General features: G+C 33.3%; 1 pseudogene; it reads left to right on the top strand.

Annotated features, from left to right (window-relative positions):
- The first annotated feature begins 5,660 nt into the window (after positions 1–5,660).
- LOC124508673 (60S ribosomal protein L12-like) lies at positions 5,661–6,214 on the top strand (annotated as a pseudogene).
- Positions 6,215–16,912: the final 10,698 nt, after the last annotated feature.

The raw sequence follows: 16,912 nt of genomic DNA, 5'->3' as shown, positions 1-16,912 counted from the left end.
CTCTTTATGTGACCTTCTGGTAAAGGAAGAATTGTGGAGACAGACAACAAATGAGTGCTTGTAGATATTTTGGGGCAGCAAGAGGTATTGGGTGCAAGGAGGCAGGAGAAAAATTTTGGGGCTATGAACCTATTTATATATTGTTAATGTTGGTGCTGACAAATTCTTAAAACTGTGCTCTTAAAGATGATGATTTTTATTTAGGCCTATAACAGCTCAGTAAACCTGACTTGTAATAAAAAGTTCAGTCTATAATCCTACAGACTGCATCCAAAACACCTGGGGATCTAGGGGTGTCAGTAATTCAGACTTCTGGATCCCAAACAAGCCTACTGATTAAGAATCTGAGTGTGGTTCCTGAGAAGCCACACCTTTTAAAATTACCCCTCCAAGCCCTTGCTTTGACATAAGTACAGGTATTTGTTTCATTGTTCAAGGCTTGGTATTGCCAGCTGAGCTTGTTAAAAAAAATCAATTCATCATGTCTCCCTGTGACCAGATAGTAGTTACACTTTTGCTAGTAAGTACAGAACATTATTATACAATACAGTTCTTGCGTCTGCTTTCTGGGGACAGATCCATTGATTTTGATGCAGCAAGTGATAACCATAGACTTTTTTTTTGTATCTCATTGGCATAAACAATGGACTGGATTTGAACCTAACTATTTTTAGGGATGCAGAAAACTTCTCACTCTGTCTAGAGCTTCATAAAGATCCACTTAGAAGCATCATGGAGAAGTAAATATAGCAGTTTATTCTGTTTAGGGGTCTCAGATGAATTCAGCACATAACACCTGTGCTCAGCAGCATGCCGGTGACTTATCTGTCTGCAGGTGCAAAGCAGAGTGATAGCTTTGATGTTAAGTTTATTTATGTTACATACAGACTATGTCTAAGCTTTATTCTCTATCTGGATAATTCCCTTTCCACAGTCTTTATATCTTTTTTATACTAAAACTTCAGAATTGTGTTTCAGATTATAGTGGATAAGGAGTTATTTTTGTGAATTTTACTATCTGCATTATGGTCGATGAGGCTGAGGCACTATACATGAAAATACCCTGTCTAAGAGCATTGACTGGTATGGTGCATGGGAAATATGGATGAAAGGAGGCCCTGCTTTCATATTAATGCACATCCTAGTGGTAGAATGGGAAGCATAGTCTACAGGCAACTATCATTCTATTGTGTAACCTCAAGACCTTTTGTACAAATAGAAAATACCAGATGCCAAGGTTATAATGGGACATTCTATAATGACCATGATTTCATTAGAAAAATGGAACTGGTAGTTCTTTTCCTTTAGCATAGATCAACATCACAACTTCCATGAGAATGACAACATTAAGTGCTTATGATTTTCAATTATAGCATGATCTCATTTATGTGTGGAACCTAAAAGAGTTGAATTCATAAAAGCAGAGGTAGAATGGTGGTTTCTGGAAGCTGGGACATCAGGGAATGAAGAGATGGTTGGTTAAAGGGTACAAAGTTTCAGTTACGCAGAATGAATAAGTTATTGGATCTAATGTACAGCATGATGACAATAGTTAATTTACACTCTACTATACACTTGAAATTTTCTAAGAAAGTAGACCTGAAGTGTTCTCACTACAAAAACTAAAACTAATAACTGTGCAAGGTGATGAACATGTTAATTGGCTAGTTCGTGGTGACCATTTCACAATGTATACCTTTATCAAAACATTGCATCGTTCACATTAAGTTGCATTTTTATTTGCCAGTTGTATCTCTAAGCTAGAAAAATAAAATTATAGTTATAAATGTTTACATGCCATGAGATATTGTCTAATATAAATTGGAAATATCATTTGAAATAGTGTCGAGCCAAACATTACAAAATTTTAGCAGTCATAGTAATACCCAAACAGATTTGAGACATCTTTATAACATGTTTTACTATAACTTTAACCTGATTTATTGTTATATCCATAATGTATTTTGCAAACCTTATATAAGGTAATGGGTAAAGAGCTGCAAGACAACAAATATGTCAAGTTAATCTCAGGTAATTTTCCAGTGGACAGCAATTGTGTTTTGACCAAAACAGATGGGCATCCTATTACATTCTAGCAAATGTCAGCCTTACTTGACAAGAGCGACATTCGGCTTGATAAGAAGCCCACATTTCTTCTTGTTCCTAGTCTTCGCTGTCTTTCACTTTCGTGCCTTGGGCTTCACAGAAGGTGTAGAATTTAAGCCCATGTGTCTATGCTCTCTGCTCCACAACTCATGATTACTGACAGTTGTGTGGACACCTGACTTAAAATAGCATCTTCTTAATCACTTGCAGATAGATAAATAGCAGAGGCACAGACATGAATCTTCCAATACAATGTCATGCTTGAAGAAATAGCATTTAGAGTTGCCCTTAGCAACCAAGCTACTTTATTTTCCTCCTTCCAGGTACAAGCTATTTATCTGGTAAAGAAGAAGTTTCCTATTTTTCAGGTGCCTTCCCCCTTTGAGTTCACATACTTTTTCTTATAGACCTTGTGATCACTCACTATTCCCCTAAGGTTCACCTAGCATCAGCCTCTGTCAATAGAAAGACTATAATACATTATTGTAAGTTTAATAATATTTCTCACTTTTTTATTTTTTTGCCACTGTTATATTCTTACCACAAATATTCTATGGTATTTATCGAATAGGTTTTCAACATGTGTTTATAAGGGTGGATGGCTACCTAACAAATCTAATAATTGACAAAGAAAAACAAAACCTGAGCTTTGCAAGTAAATGTGAAAATAAAGTTTTGTTTGTTTCAAAAGTAAATGACTCTGTTGATTCCAGGTTAAGTATTTATTTGTTTTATTATACTGATCACTACACCAGTTTTTGCCTTGCTAACTATCTTCCAAAATATTTGTAACAATAATAATGCATTATGCAAGTAGATATGTACAAAGTAGGTTTAATATGGAATTATGATAACCTATCACCAAACTGCATTTTGTTAGGCACAAGACTTCTAAGAAATGTTATCAGAGATGAATAACACCTGACATCTAATGTCAGGACAGACTTCTCATATCATCTTCCTTGTATTTACATTTACAATATCCCAGCTTCATTACTGAAAGATCCTACGCCCCTTTTCCTCTTGGGGAATAGGTAATTATACAATAATAATATGTTGTTCAAGTGTTAAAAATGTTATTAATAAGGAGTGCCTGGGTGACTCAGTTGGTTAAGCGTTGGACTTGGCTCAGGTCATGATCTCACAGTTCATGAGTTGAAGCCCCACATCAGTCCATTGGGCTCTGTGCTGACAGCTTGGACAGAGCCTGGAGCCTGCGTCAGATTCTGTTTCCCTCTCTCTCTGCCTCTCGCCCCCCTCAAAAATAAATACACATTAAAAAATTAAAATGTGTTATTCATAAAAATTTCAATTATCTGTACTTTAATGTAGTCATGCTGAACATTCTCTGAAGTTGGAGTCTTTCATCATTATTGAGCTTTCAGTCTGCAAACCTTCATTCTTCTTACCTTTCCAAAATGCAACATCCAAAATAATCTTCCTAAATTTATAGAAGGATAATTTTATTTCCATTTTTTTTATTCAACAATGTGTGCTAGCAGCAAGGACGACAGTGGACATAAAACAGTGAATAGCAACCAGTATCTTCATTGTCTCAAAATGTGTTATTCATGAACCAAACGTTTAGACATCTAATCCAATCACTGACATACTTAAAAACAAAACTAACAAGGGCACCTCTCTAAAATGCCTTTTTCAAGGTCTATAATGTAAGGTTGCCATGTAAGTGAAATTATCCTAAAAGAGGTTTCATTGCTTCTAATATCTCATGTAAAAATACCCACTATCAAAGATTTAAATCATGTTAGAGGATAAAATTATCTCCTGGGTCAAATTTTTCTTAATAGCTTATGCATATGCTGCTTGCTGCAAAGATTTTAGAGATGTTATGAGAGTATAAGAATGTGTGAAATATCCTAGGTCTTAAAATTATCAATAGGTATAGTACTGCATCTAAGTACATAGTAATTCACATAGAATGATTTAGTCAGTGGCGAGAGTGAACATTCTTAACCAAAAAAGCTTCACATTTTTACCTAAAAGACCGAAGCCTTATGTATTCACAATTGTTTTAGATTCACTTGGGAACTGAGTGTATATGGCAACCCTGTAAGATTTCTTTTGAAGAAGAGAAAAGGAGGGTTAATAATTTTGTGGGTTCAGAATTAAAAATAGGATATATAGTCAATGAAAATGAAAATTTAGTATACAATTGCAACACTTATTTGTATGTAACTTACAATATATAAAATATTCTCAAAGGTATGATTTTTATTATGAAAACACAATAAGCTCTTTTTGGGAGATTCTAAATTTATACATAAGGATGCCATGTCACTGATAGATTAAATAATTTTTTCCTGATTTGCAGAACTAGAAAGTAGAATGACCATGTTAAACCCCAGTTATTCTAATTTCAAAACCAAAGGATTAATTTTTATTTTATTTTTCTATTTAAAATGATTTTGGTAATATGATTCTCTGAGCGGAAGAACTCGAGGCAACTTTATTGGAACAGAATTTACATTAAAAACTTCCCCAACTAGAGTTATTCTGAATTCATTCATTTGCACATTGAGATTTTATGTACACTTTTATCTCAACAGAGGATTCAGTAGCTTAAAAAGTTTTAAAAGCACATTATATGTATATAAAGTGTAAAAATCTTTGCATATATTACTGAAATATTTACATGTTTATCTTCTGGTGTTGTAACCAAATACTGGCTAAGGTTATCTTAAAACAATTTGTTCTCTAATATTCCTTTAATAATATGAGCACAATTAGACTTGAACAAAGGAATATCTAGACTTAGCATAGTAATATAGTACTGTTCACTGGTTTCATTACTCAGAGTAAAAACAATTCAAATCTGTAGGCTTGGTTGTTCAATAGTAAGCAGACAATACTTAGTTGTCATTGTTGTCTTTAATTATTGTCTTTCTTATTACTTTCTCAAAAATGACAATAACATGATGTCAGCTAAAATAACTTACCTTGTTGTTGGTCCTAAAAACATGAAGAAATGTTTTTGTAACCTTCTATTTGAAATGGAAATACCACTATACATATGTGATTAATTTTCCTTTTAAAACATCTTACCTGTGTCTATCTAAGGAAAAAAAAAAACAGTAAATGAACCCTTCTCATCCCTCATTACCCAAATTATGGTTTCTAAATCTCATTTCCAAAAAACAAACAAACAAACAAACAAACAACTAGTGCTCTAGTGCTTTTTGTATAGTGGTTAAAATCAGGTGGTTAAATGTGGGGCAGGGAATATATAAGATGATGCTGTGACACCTTTAGGGCCACCAGGACAAGAGAGATATAAAACCTCAAGGTTTAGGATGCATAAAGGATGCATAGGATGCACACGCCAATTGGAAGAAGCTCCTACTTTCCTAAGATGATATAATTTAACCAAAAAGAACAATAATTATTAATTATATAACACTTCACATATGTATAAATGCAAGAGAAAATAAAAATGGTTTCAAAACAACTAACCCATCCATCAATATTTGAGATTATTTGCAGCACAAACTAGATAGTCTAAATTTTTTTTAATACCCAAAAGAGGGCCTTCTGCCCAGAGGAGGCAAAGGTACAACTGTTTTCAGGCATCCTGAATCCAGGTTCACCCAGACCACGTCCACTATGAGGCCTAAATTTGATCCCAATGAGATCAAAGCCATACAGCTGAGGTGCGTCAGTGGGAAGGTTGGTGCCATGTTTCCCCTGGCCCTGGAGATAGGACCCTGGGTCTGTCTCCAAAAAAGGTTGGTGATGACATTGCCAAGGCAACTAGTGATTCGAAAAGTCTGAGGATTACAGTGAAGCTGACCATTCAGAACAGACAGGCCCAGATTGAAGTGGTATCTTCTGCTTCTATTCTGATTATCAAAGCCCTCAAGGAAATGCCAAGAGACAGAAAGAAGCAGAAAAACATTAAGCACAGTGGAAATATCACTTTGGATGATATTGTCACCATATCTGACAGGTGTGGTACCCATCTTTAACTAGAGAACTCTCTGGAACCATTAAAGAGATCCTGGGGACTGCCCTATCTTTGGGCTGCAGTGTTGATGGCTGACACCCTCATGGTACCATAGATGACATCAGTAGTTGTCATTGTTGCCTTTAATTATTGTCTTTCTTATTAATTTCTCAAGAATGGCAACAATGAGATGCTAACAAAAATAACTTGTACTTGGTCAGTAGAATGCTCAGCTGGTTCAGAACTACAAAGGGAAATGTTTCAATAAGGATAATTTGACAACCAAAATATAAATGAACAAACAAACAAACAGCCCCCCCAATAAATACATTTTCTAAATTAAAGGGAAAAGTCAAGTATTTATCCTGACATTCTTACGTTAACTATATTTGAAATAATCATATAGGTGATGATCATTCATGTAGAAATTTGGGATTAAAAATTAACTATTTTGGAGCACCTGGGTAGTTCAGTCAGTTGAGCATCCAACTCTTGATTTTGGCTCAGGCCATGATCTCAGGGTTCATGGGATCAAGTCCCATGTCTGGCTCTGTGCTGACAGCTTGGATCCTGCTTGGGATTCTCTCTCTCCCTTTCTCTGCTCCTCCCCTGCTCTCTCGCTCTCTTTCACTCTTTCTCTCTCTCTCAAAATAAAATAAACATTAAAAGGAAGAAATTAATCATTTTGTAATTCCTAAGGAAATAATTGATTCATGTAAAAATAATCTATATCCTAAAATTTTAGTTGAAAGTTTGATGTAATTTTTTAATGGAGTGTTCAAAGTAACACCTGCACCCAGAAAACCCTACAATTCCCAATGTCATTTAAAAAGAAATTTTAAGAACTAATAATTTATACTGAAATTCCATTTTGAAAATAGATTTTTCAAAGTTTATACATACAAATTATAAAATTTGGGGGGAGTGAATTCTGCAAAGCCATTATAGACTTACCTGATGAGTATTTGGTAAAACATATTTCTCCGTAACACTTGAGAAGTTATATCACTTTTTGAAAAACCACTTTTTATTATGGAATAATGATTTCTTTTTACCCCCCAAATATGCCAAATACAATCTCTATAAGTAGTGTCATTTTCACATTATGGTTTCAAGCAGTTACACTCCTCCATTTACTCAACACAACAAGATGACAAGATAAATGACTAAGACACATAAATATTATAATGAAAAGACAAAGCTATGTCTTTTTATACAATATATAATTGTCTTTTTAAATTAAAAAGTCAGAAAATAATTGTAGTATATGTAAATTATGAGTAGAAATATCTAGGAATTACAAAGATAGCTGGAAAAATAATGGAAAAGACAAGTAATTCAAAAGAATACTGAGTACAATATATAAACAAACACTTCTCCAAAGAAGAAATATAATTCAATGATAAATATTTTTAAAATATTTAACTTAATTAACAATCTAGGCAATAGAATTTAAAACAATATGGAGATTGTTTTGAGCACTGTGTATAAATCACTAAATTCTACTCCTGACACCAATAGTACATGATATGTTGACTAGATTTTAAATAAATATTTGAAAAAAAAGTATGGAGATATAGTTGTTCATTCAATAGATCTTTAAAAGTGGGATGCCTGGGTGGCTCAGTCGGTTGGGCGGCCGACTCCGGCTCCGGTCAAGATCTCGCGGTCCGTGAGTTCGAGCCCCGTGTCGGGCTCTGTGCTGACAGCTCGGAGCCTGGAGCCTGTTTTAGATTCTGTGTCTCCCTCTCTCTGACCCTCCCCCGTTCATGCTCTGTCTCTCTCTGTCTCAAAAATAAATAAACGTTAAAAAAATTAAAAAAAATAGATCTTTAAAAGTAAAAATATGCTTATATCTTATTTAATATTGTCGAGGGAGTTTAAAATGGGCACTTTTATGTACTTGACTAGAATATAAGGAAATATATTTGAAAAAACATTTTAACTATCTATTAAAATTTTTAAATGGTCAGAAGATTTTGTTCTTGCACTTCTACCTGTTGGAAAATTATATATATTTTTACTCGTGTTCATCACAATATAGGTACAAAAATAATCAATGTAGTATGTTTGGACAGCAAAAAATGAGGAAACATTCTCATTGTGTAAAAGGGGTCATGTGAGCATGGGAAGAAGCACCTGGTTAGATTTGAGAGTAAGATTGTTCAGAATAAGGAAAGGCTTCTTTCCCAAATAAACATTAACTGAGTTTTTTTTTTTTTTCAATTTTAAAGATAGAGAAAAGGTAGATGCAAATGTAATGTCAATCTCTCTCCATTGAAAATATACAACAACTGATTCTAGCCTCTTTCACACCTTAATGAGGTTTACCTCATTAAGAGAAGTGATTTTAATGGGAGTGTGTCATAAGCCTCTGACTTTGGGCAGAATATATGCTAAAAATAACTACTATTGATGAAGTATTAAATTATTTTTAATACTTGTAAAAGATTGATATTGTGTTCTTAAATTCTCTTAAGCCACAACCTTAATTTTATTTTTTTCATTTATGACAGGTATTAAGTTTATAAAGTTTACAACCCAAGTTCATTATTTATGCTGCATTGTTACTTTCCTTCCTCATTCTTCTTTAACTATTAAATTGATTGCCTGGGTATGCTCCTTCTTTTTCCAAAGATTATCTTTGGGGAAGTGCAGAGGTATTCCCTGTTCAGAAATTAAATTGACTAGTTAGACAAAATTCTGAGAAATAGATGATATAAACCAATCACATCTTCACAGCTACTTTATTATTTTGTATATAACTTCTTTTCACTGCTTTTACGACTAATATGCTCAGTGGTGTAGAAAACATTTGCTCAAGCTTCTCATAGAAGTCTGCCACTTGCCTATTTGTTACAGACCTGGTCTTCAGTAGGAGGCAAGACAGTTTCCCATTATTGTACTCTGTAGAGACTACATTTTTTTCCATGAACCTGGTGAAATGTTTTCCTTAGCTGCTAATGAATTACTCATGCTCTGGTCTTTGTTTCCCAAAGGGTAATTTGAGGAGGGCATGTGAGAACACAATTCTTTCTTCATTACTTTATTCTTTCATGGAGTAAATGTGAGAGTTGATAGGGCAAAGTGAAGTTTGCAGATTTGAGAGGCAGAAAATGACTTAAAATCCAAGACATACTTATTTTAAATGTGTGATCCTGGTCATTTTAGCCAACTTCTCTGAACTGTTTTCTCCCGTTCATAAATAGGGATAACATTCCCTGATTTATGAAGCTGGGCTGTTGCCAATTTAAAATAAAAGAATCTATTTAACCTGTCAAATCACTTAAAGATCACATATTCAAATGTTTCTAATTTATACATCCTAGTGCAGATAGTGAAAAAATAAGTGGCTTGAGCCTTTTTCAGATACGTTTCTTAATCTTTAAAATGTTCTAATGAACCGAATGTGTAGGTTACTGAGGGATTAAATAAACTAATAAATACAAATTAATAGTAATAGTAATTACTCTTACTATTACTAAATTACTCTTACTATTACTAAATTACTCAATAACTATTACTAAATTACTCTTACTAAAAAAACCTCTCAATAATATATGATCAATAAATGTTAACACTTTTGCTTATTAAACAAATATTTATAGGATGCCTTATAAATGAAATGCAATGAGCTAGGTTCCATAGGGGGGGTCGGGAGACTGACATAGGTTTTCCCTTTACATATTTGTAAAAGGGTTAAAGTTATAAAAAAGTAACAACAGCAACACTGCATAAAAATTAAATACATTGTCTCAATAATCAAACCAAGCAGGTTTGAATTGCTTAAAAACTCTGTGGATTGGTTTTCCAATCTTTAAAATTAGATTAACAATAATACCTATATGATAGGCTAGTTTTGACAATTAAATTAATATTTGTAAAGCACTTAGAATAGTGTTTGGCACATTGTAAAGGTAAAGTGATTTATAAGTTAAAAAATAAAACACATAGTAGGAAATAATATATGTAATTTGGTTACAAAGATGTAGCTGGATGACCCAGGGAAGTCATGTAACATTTCACAGAGGAGGTTAATTTGACCTAGGCCCCAACTGCTAGGGAAGAGGTGAGTGAGTGGAACATTAAAAAAGTGCCATGTGTGAAAGAAAATGAAAAGGTACAGATTTGGAAATCCAAGAGTTTCCAAAAGGAACAATATGTCTTTTCTTTGGCTGGAGTGACCAATTTTAAAAGATAAGGGAGGAAAAGAAAAGATTGAAAAGCTGAGTTAGAAAAGAGATCCTAGAAGCTGTTGTAGAAGCCTTTATCTTCCTGGCAATGGGAAGTAGAAGATAATTAATCTAGCAGCACAGTGTAGTATAAAGGCATAAAGGTTGTAGGGGAAAGACCAGTTTTGCAGGATTGCAGCAAACTGGGGCAAAGAAGGCTCAAAAGGAGAACACAGGAAGTAAATGAAAAAGTAAATATAAAATATTGCAGATGTGAAGCCAATAGAGTTTGCAAGTGATAAAGGAGAGAGAGAATTCAAAAATGATTCTAATGTTTTTAGACTATGAGTGGGAATAGGGTTCTATTACCATAGGAACAGTAGATAGATGGCTAATATTTCTGATTTGGCTCTGCAGTGGTATTTTCCTGTTTTTTTTCTTCAAATTTTAGTTCTCTATAAATACCAGTAAGAGAATATTTTTCATTGTGATACACCTACTCATTGGAGAAAATGCACCCACATATAGACACACCTCTATTGCCATTGCCATCATAAATCACTGTTTTCTAAAAGAACAGGAGAACACTCCAAAAAGTATTGAAATTTCTAAATCAACAACAAAATGGCATTTTGAATAATAAAAATAAAAATATTGTTTCTTTCCCTCTTTCCTTTCCTATTTTTCCCTTTACCATTCTAAGCAATTCAGTCCCAGAACTATGGAGTGACTCAAGGTGCCAAGGGCATGCAGGCTTATGGTCTGAGCTGGGAAGGCACAGAGGGCTAGAGATGATTACCAGAGCTGAGTGACAGAACCTGACCAGTGTGAGAGATTACAAAATTTGATACAGTTAAAGGGGATCTTCTTCTGGCCAAAGAAATAATATTAAGTGATTTTAACTCATTGAATAAAATAACACTCATGAGCCCATTTTGATATAAATAAACAAATAGAATAGATCAAAAGTTCAATGGGGAACTTGGCTATTTACATTGTTTCATTATACCTGTCTACAAAATAACTGTCGATTGTAAAAGAGAAAATGAGAAACTCTACAATGGAGAATTCTGTTGGATACCTCCTTAATCAACCAATCAAAGTGATCATCATCAATATAAGAAAAAAATAAAAACCACATGCCACCTAATAGAGCACTAAGAAAATGTGGCATAGCTTCTGTGATATTCCTGGAAAAGATAATCATGTATAGATGATCATGAGGTAGCATCAGGCAAACTCAGATTGAGAAACATTCTACAAAATTATTTTCTTATTCTTCGAAAGTTTTAAGATCATGTAATTCAAGGAAACACCGAGAACTATTCTAGTTTGAGGGAAACTACAGTCATGACAAGTGAATGCCATGAATGATTCTGAACCTGATCAATTTGCTGCAAAGAACAATATAAGGATAATTGACAAAATTTGAGTGGGATTTAAGGATGAAATGGATATGGTGTATCAATGTTAATTATCAGATTTTGACTTTTGTATTGTGGTTATGTGAGATCCATGTACATGATTACAGGAGATACATATTTAAGAATTTGGGGGTGATAGGGCATCAGCTTAGCAATATACTCTCAAAATTTTAAGAAAAATATTTGTGTTTTGCTTATTACTTTTCTATAATTTCAAAATTGTTCAAAAACCAACTATTAAAAATGAATAGCATTTCCACATATTGCCTTAATAGGAGATATTGAATAATTACTTTACTTTTTTAAAATTCCTTATTACCCTTTTAGAATATATTTTCATTCATTGCCAAGTATATACATATATATTTCTATGTTTTACTGAATACTGTATACATTTTATGATAACTTATTCTTATACATAATCTACTGTACACATATGTAATATTTCTATGAATACAGCCACGTAGATATTTTCAAAAGAACTTTCAAATTCACAGTGTTATCAAGCCCTAAATTTTCTATGATTCACTGGAGAGGAGTAATATAATTCTCCGTCAGAGAGGGGAATATATGCTCAAAGAGGAAAGTGATAATAATAGCTTGTGTGTACAACCAAATGGTACCTTTACTTTGTGCATCTATGAAATTATGGAACCTCAAATTTAAAAGGACCTCCAAGAGCCTTTAATATTCTATTAAGCTTAAATAGCCAAGCACTACTTTCCTCAGGGTAAATAAATCCTTTATGGAACCCCAATACATAAAATAGTTAACATCAATATGCTCTGCCTAAAACATAAATGCAGGCCCCAGAGCACCTCTGCTTGGCTTTTCCTTCATTCCCCCAGAGGTCGCTTTGCAACCAGAAAAGAGTCCCTACAAATTCATAGACTACAGTTTGAAAACCATTTTCTATAGCATTTCATATTTAATGTATGAATTCTCTTTCAGCATATCCAGGACATAATTCTATATTTCCCAGCTTTATTTTTTATACTTCCAGTAAAAAGAGCTCACTAATTCCTAAGACAGTTCATTCCCATTTAGACAGTACAAAATATCTGTCACTTAAAAGACAAAAATAACTAGAGAAGCCACCTTTGTGATAAAAATAACCATGTTTTTTTCTATTATCTATAATTAGAGGAGTAACAAGAGCCAAAAAGAGACATAGCACAAAATGAGCCAAGTCTAAGGTCAATAATAAATCTTATTTTTAATTCCAAATGCATTTTCTATGCATTGTAATTTATGGCTAAAATTTGAAAATATGTATATATTACAAAATATGATGTATATTCCTAAATAACTGCAGTTTATTAAAGTTTCAATTAATGCTAATAAAGTTTTATTAACAGTTAACTTGTTCATATTTAATATTCTATAAATTTTTGTTCAACTTTGTAACGATGGAATTGTTAATTATCAATTGCCGTTTATTGTGTATTTATTTAGTGACAGGTCCTAATCCACGTGATTGGGATGCACCACAGAGGAGAAAGCAAACAGAGTCCCTGGCAGCATGAAGATTAAAGACCAAAAGTGAGGAACTACTGAAAGCAGATATATTACTAAACACATAATATGAATTACAATTTAGTAAACTTAGAGATAGATATTATACATGGATTTAGTTATTTTCCATCTTTTAATTTCTTCATTATAATGATATCACCACAATATGGGTTTTCATGATAGACGTTATATCATTAATACTAAATGTTTTTATATGGGTATCTTTGAGAAGGTACCAATATAAACATCTACATTTGCGTTTTCACATTTATCATTCATGCTTATTTTTAATAATTGTAGCAGAAGATTAATACTGTTCTTCAGCATGTCAATTAAACATGCTAAGGCAAATTCCAAAACAATTCATTACATGCTGGGCCTACTTATCTGAATAACCAATGCAGACTGTTGAAAAACAAGAGAAAATAAGTAGCCTATAATATATATTCCAAACCATCTTTTATTTTGGAATTCATTAACTTGACAGATATTATGTCTAGAAACATGGGAGCTCTTTGTTACAGATAATTTATTCATACAATTTAACTGATTCAAAGTGCAGTATGGTGTTTCCCTTGATACTAAAAATTTTAATGATCAAATATGAGAATGGGAGAAAAAAGGCATTTTATTCTTAAAATAACTTTTATATTAAACTCTCCCAAAACACCTTTTAAAAGAAAAAGCAATTAACAAATGAACTGACCTAATTTTATAAGCCATCTAAACTACATCTCTTTTCTTTTGTTAATAACAAAGCTCTTACTTTAGTACTCTTATTATGAGCTGGTTCTCCATCCTTTTGTTCTGAAATCTCATTGATTCTCACAGTTGTCATACTGCATAGATAGATAGATAGATAGATAGATAGATAGATAAAATCTATATCTATGTCTATATCTATCTATATCTATATCTATATCTATATCTATATCTATATCTATATAAAATAAACTGTATTTGATACCAGTTTCTAATCCTTCTTCCTGAAACCTGGAAAACTATTCTTGCTCAATAAAAAACATATCACAGGTTAATAAAGTAATTGTAAATACATAATCATTTTTCACAAATGTTTCCCAGAGATTTTTGCATTTAATTCCTGCATCAATCACAGCTTATCTTCAAGGATCACGGAGTATGTATATAACTAAGAAATGCTATTGTAGAACTGTTAATAGATTTTGAAAACTAATTTAAATTACATATGAAGAAGAAACATGTATTTAATAGCAATTCTACTCATTAAGTAAATTTGACTTTCTAGTTTTTAAGAAGGTACGTTCTCCAAAGTCTCAGTCTACAATAAAAATAACTTGATGTAGTCTTGCATATTAAAAACACAACAGCATCTATTTTTAAAGGATAGTAAACTTTATATCTATCTATCTACCTATCCATCTATCTGCCTATCTATCTATCTATAGACTAGACTGATGTATACAGTGACTCAAGATTCTAAGCCTGATATGTAAAGTTGGGCAAGGCTCAGATGTGTGCCCCTTTGTTTGGTAACCATTTATACATTGAAAAAAGTAATATGAGAGATTAAAGTTCATTTTAAAACAATTAACTTTGAAACGATCACAGTTACACAGATAATCACACATGACTTGAATTGCAATGCAAACCTACATCAAATCTACTAGAATAATACCTAATGAAATCTCAGTGATTGGTGGATAGCTTCCACTGACCTATTAATTTATGCTTGCTAGCTAAGTAGGTAAATACATTTTTCTCAATATTTCTGGGTAAGTCTGGCTGCATCTGTTCCTCAATTTGTCTTTGATAACATGTTGTTTTGATAATATTGGTACAAAACTGGCCATTTATATTCATGCTTTATAATTTACTTTGAAAACCAGTCCCAGTAGTCCTGTTAGACGTGATTTTTATCCCCATTTTATAGATGTGTAACCTGAGGCTCAGAGAGAAAAATATTCAGTCATTAGGCTTTTAAGAAAGCAAGCTAAGATCAGGCCTTTGAAATAAAAATGAAATTTAACAAGATAATTTATATGTCTGGAGATGGTATAAAAGTGATTGTTCCTAAAGAAAATCTTCTTAAATGGCTTGTATTGAGAAGATGGAGAGAAAAACTTTTGACACTTCTGTGTACACAATAATGGTGACGATCTTATTAATCACTTACAGAAAACAAACAATATTTAAGCCACTCTACGTTTGTCATCTCTCAACTCCTGCACAAACTTATGAGGTAATCATTATTATCTTCATATTGCAGGGAAGAGAACTAAATCTGGAGAACTTAAGCAATTTGCCCCTAGTAAAAACTTAGTGAATGTGTAAGGTTTCAAGCTCATCGCTGACTCTAGAACTCTGGGCTCTAGAACATGAGATCATGAGTTCAAATCAATCCATGTCATGTTATGCACACATTCAGCCCTGAGATAATGTAATGTCCAGTCATAAAGCTTATGCTTAATTTTAAATACCTTGAATTAAGGTCAGCATGATGACTACATGCCACACGGAAGAGCCTGGGAAAATGTTTTTATTTTGTAGTTTGTCTTAATTTTAGATTAAGTTGTAATAAAAACTATTTTTAAAACATTACATATATGAAAAAATTTATAGAAAAAGGTGATCATGGAGACATTAAATTGAAAAATAAAAGAAAAATATCTAAAAATAATATTGAATACAATGATAAACAAAATGTTAAGAAGAGTCATAAACTGGGAGGAAGTCAGGAAACTGACTACATCCCTCAGACTGAACAAAGCTGTCTTTCTCAGCAAGTCAGACAGAGAGGAGAAAGGGCTTCAGCCCTGGTGCACACTCCAGGGCGCTTGCAGCCTCTGCTATCCTCCACTTGTCCTTTTTAGAGCTTCATCCTCTACCCTGAAAGATATGTTGCCAAAGATAAAGGTTTCTACAACTTGGACGGTAAAGTCAATATAGTAGAAACTCCAAAAATAACTAGAACTGCATGGACAGAGGTTTAATTTATACCTAAAACTATTGTTTGTTTTGTACTTCACATTGTATAGTCTGCAAATTCTGAGTTTGGGGGTTAGGTGGGGTGAGAATAGACAAATTATCCCATATAGAATACTTTGAGGGTAATGATCTGGAAATAGTCTTGGAAATAATCTGCCAGAGCCAAAACTAAATGAAAAGTAATGTGTTCACTCAGCAAATCCGTGATAACCCCGACTACCTCTCACTCCCTTCACCCAACACAGACACAAAGCATAACAAGACCCTTTTGTATTATACTGCATATTAAATCATCAGGTCTAAACTACTGGCTGCACACATGGGTACAAGGGAGAGTGTTGTGGGGGAAGTCTTATTGTTATGGGGGTCACTCAGTTCTTGTCCCAGATGCACCAAAGAATTAGGGACCCAAGACCAGAATGGGAAGATAGAGTTTATTGAATAGATAAGTATAGTGCATTTCAAGTGTGAAAGTGGGCCACTGCTGGAAAAAGAGTGGCAATGTCACTGAGAGGCTCTAGCTGAATCCTTGTAAGCCCATTTTGGGCATGCTTAAATTTGGCTTTGATTGGCATTTTTGATTGACAACTGGTGGTTATATAAAATTTTGGCTTCTGTGCATGCGCCTACCTATGACACCTTCTGTCATAGTTGTCTTTATTTATATGTTGTGTATTTATGAGTGTCTAATGGGCTTTTGTTGTGACCTTAAAGGTACTTAAGGGCCAGTTGCACCTTTGTGTTCATGCTCAGCTCTTAGAAGTCCC

This window comes from Lynx rufus, unplaced genomic scaffold (assembly GCF_022079265.1).
Source record: "Lynx rufus isolate CCGP_SWC_20201006 ecotype Redwood Valley unplaced genomic scaffold, mLynRuf1.p SCAF_1, whole genome shotgun sequence".
NCBI lineage: Eukaryota > Metazoa > Chordata > Mammalia > Carnivora > Felidae > Lynx > Lynx rufus.
The sequence above is the reverse complement of the archived record's forward strand: the minus strand, read 5'-3'. Positions and strand labels throughout refer to the sequence as shown.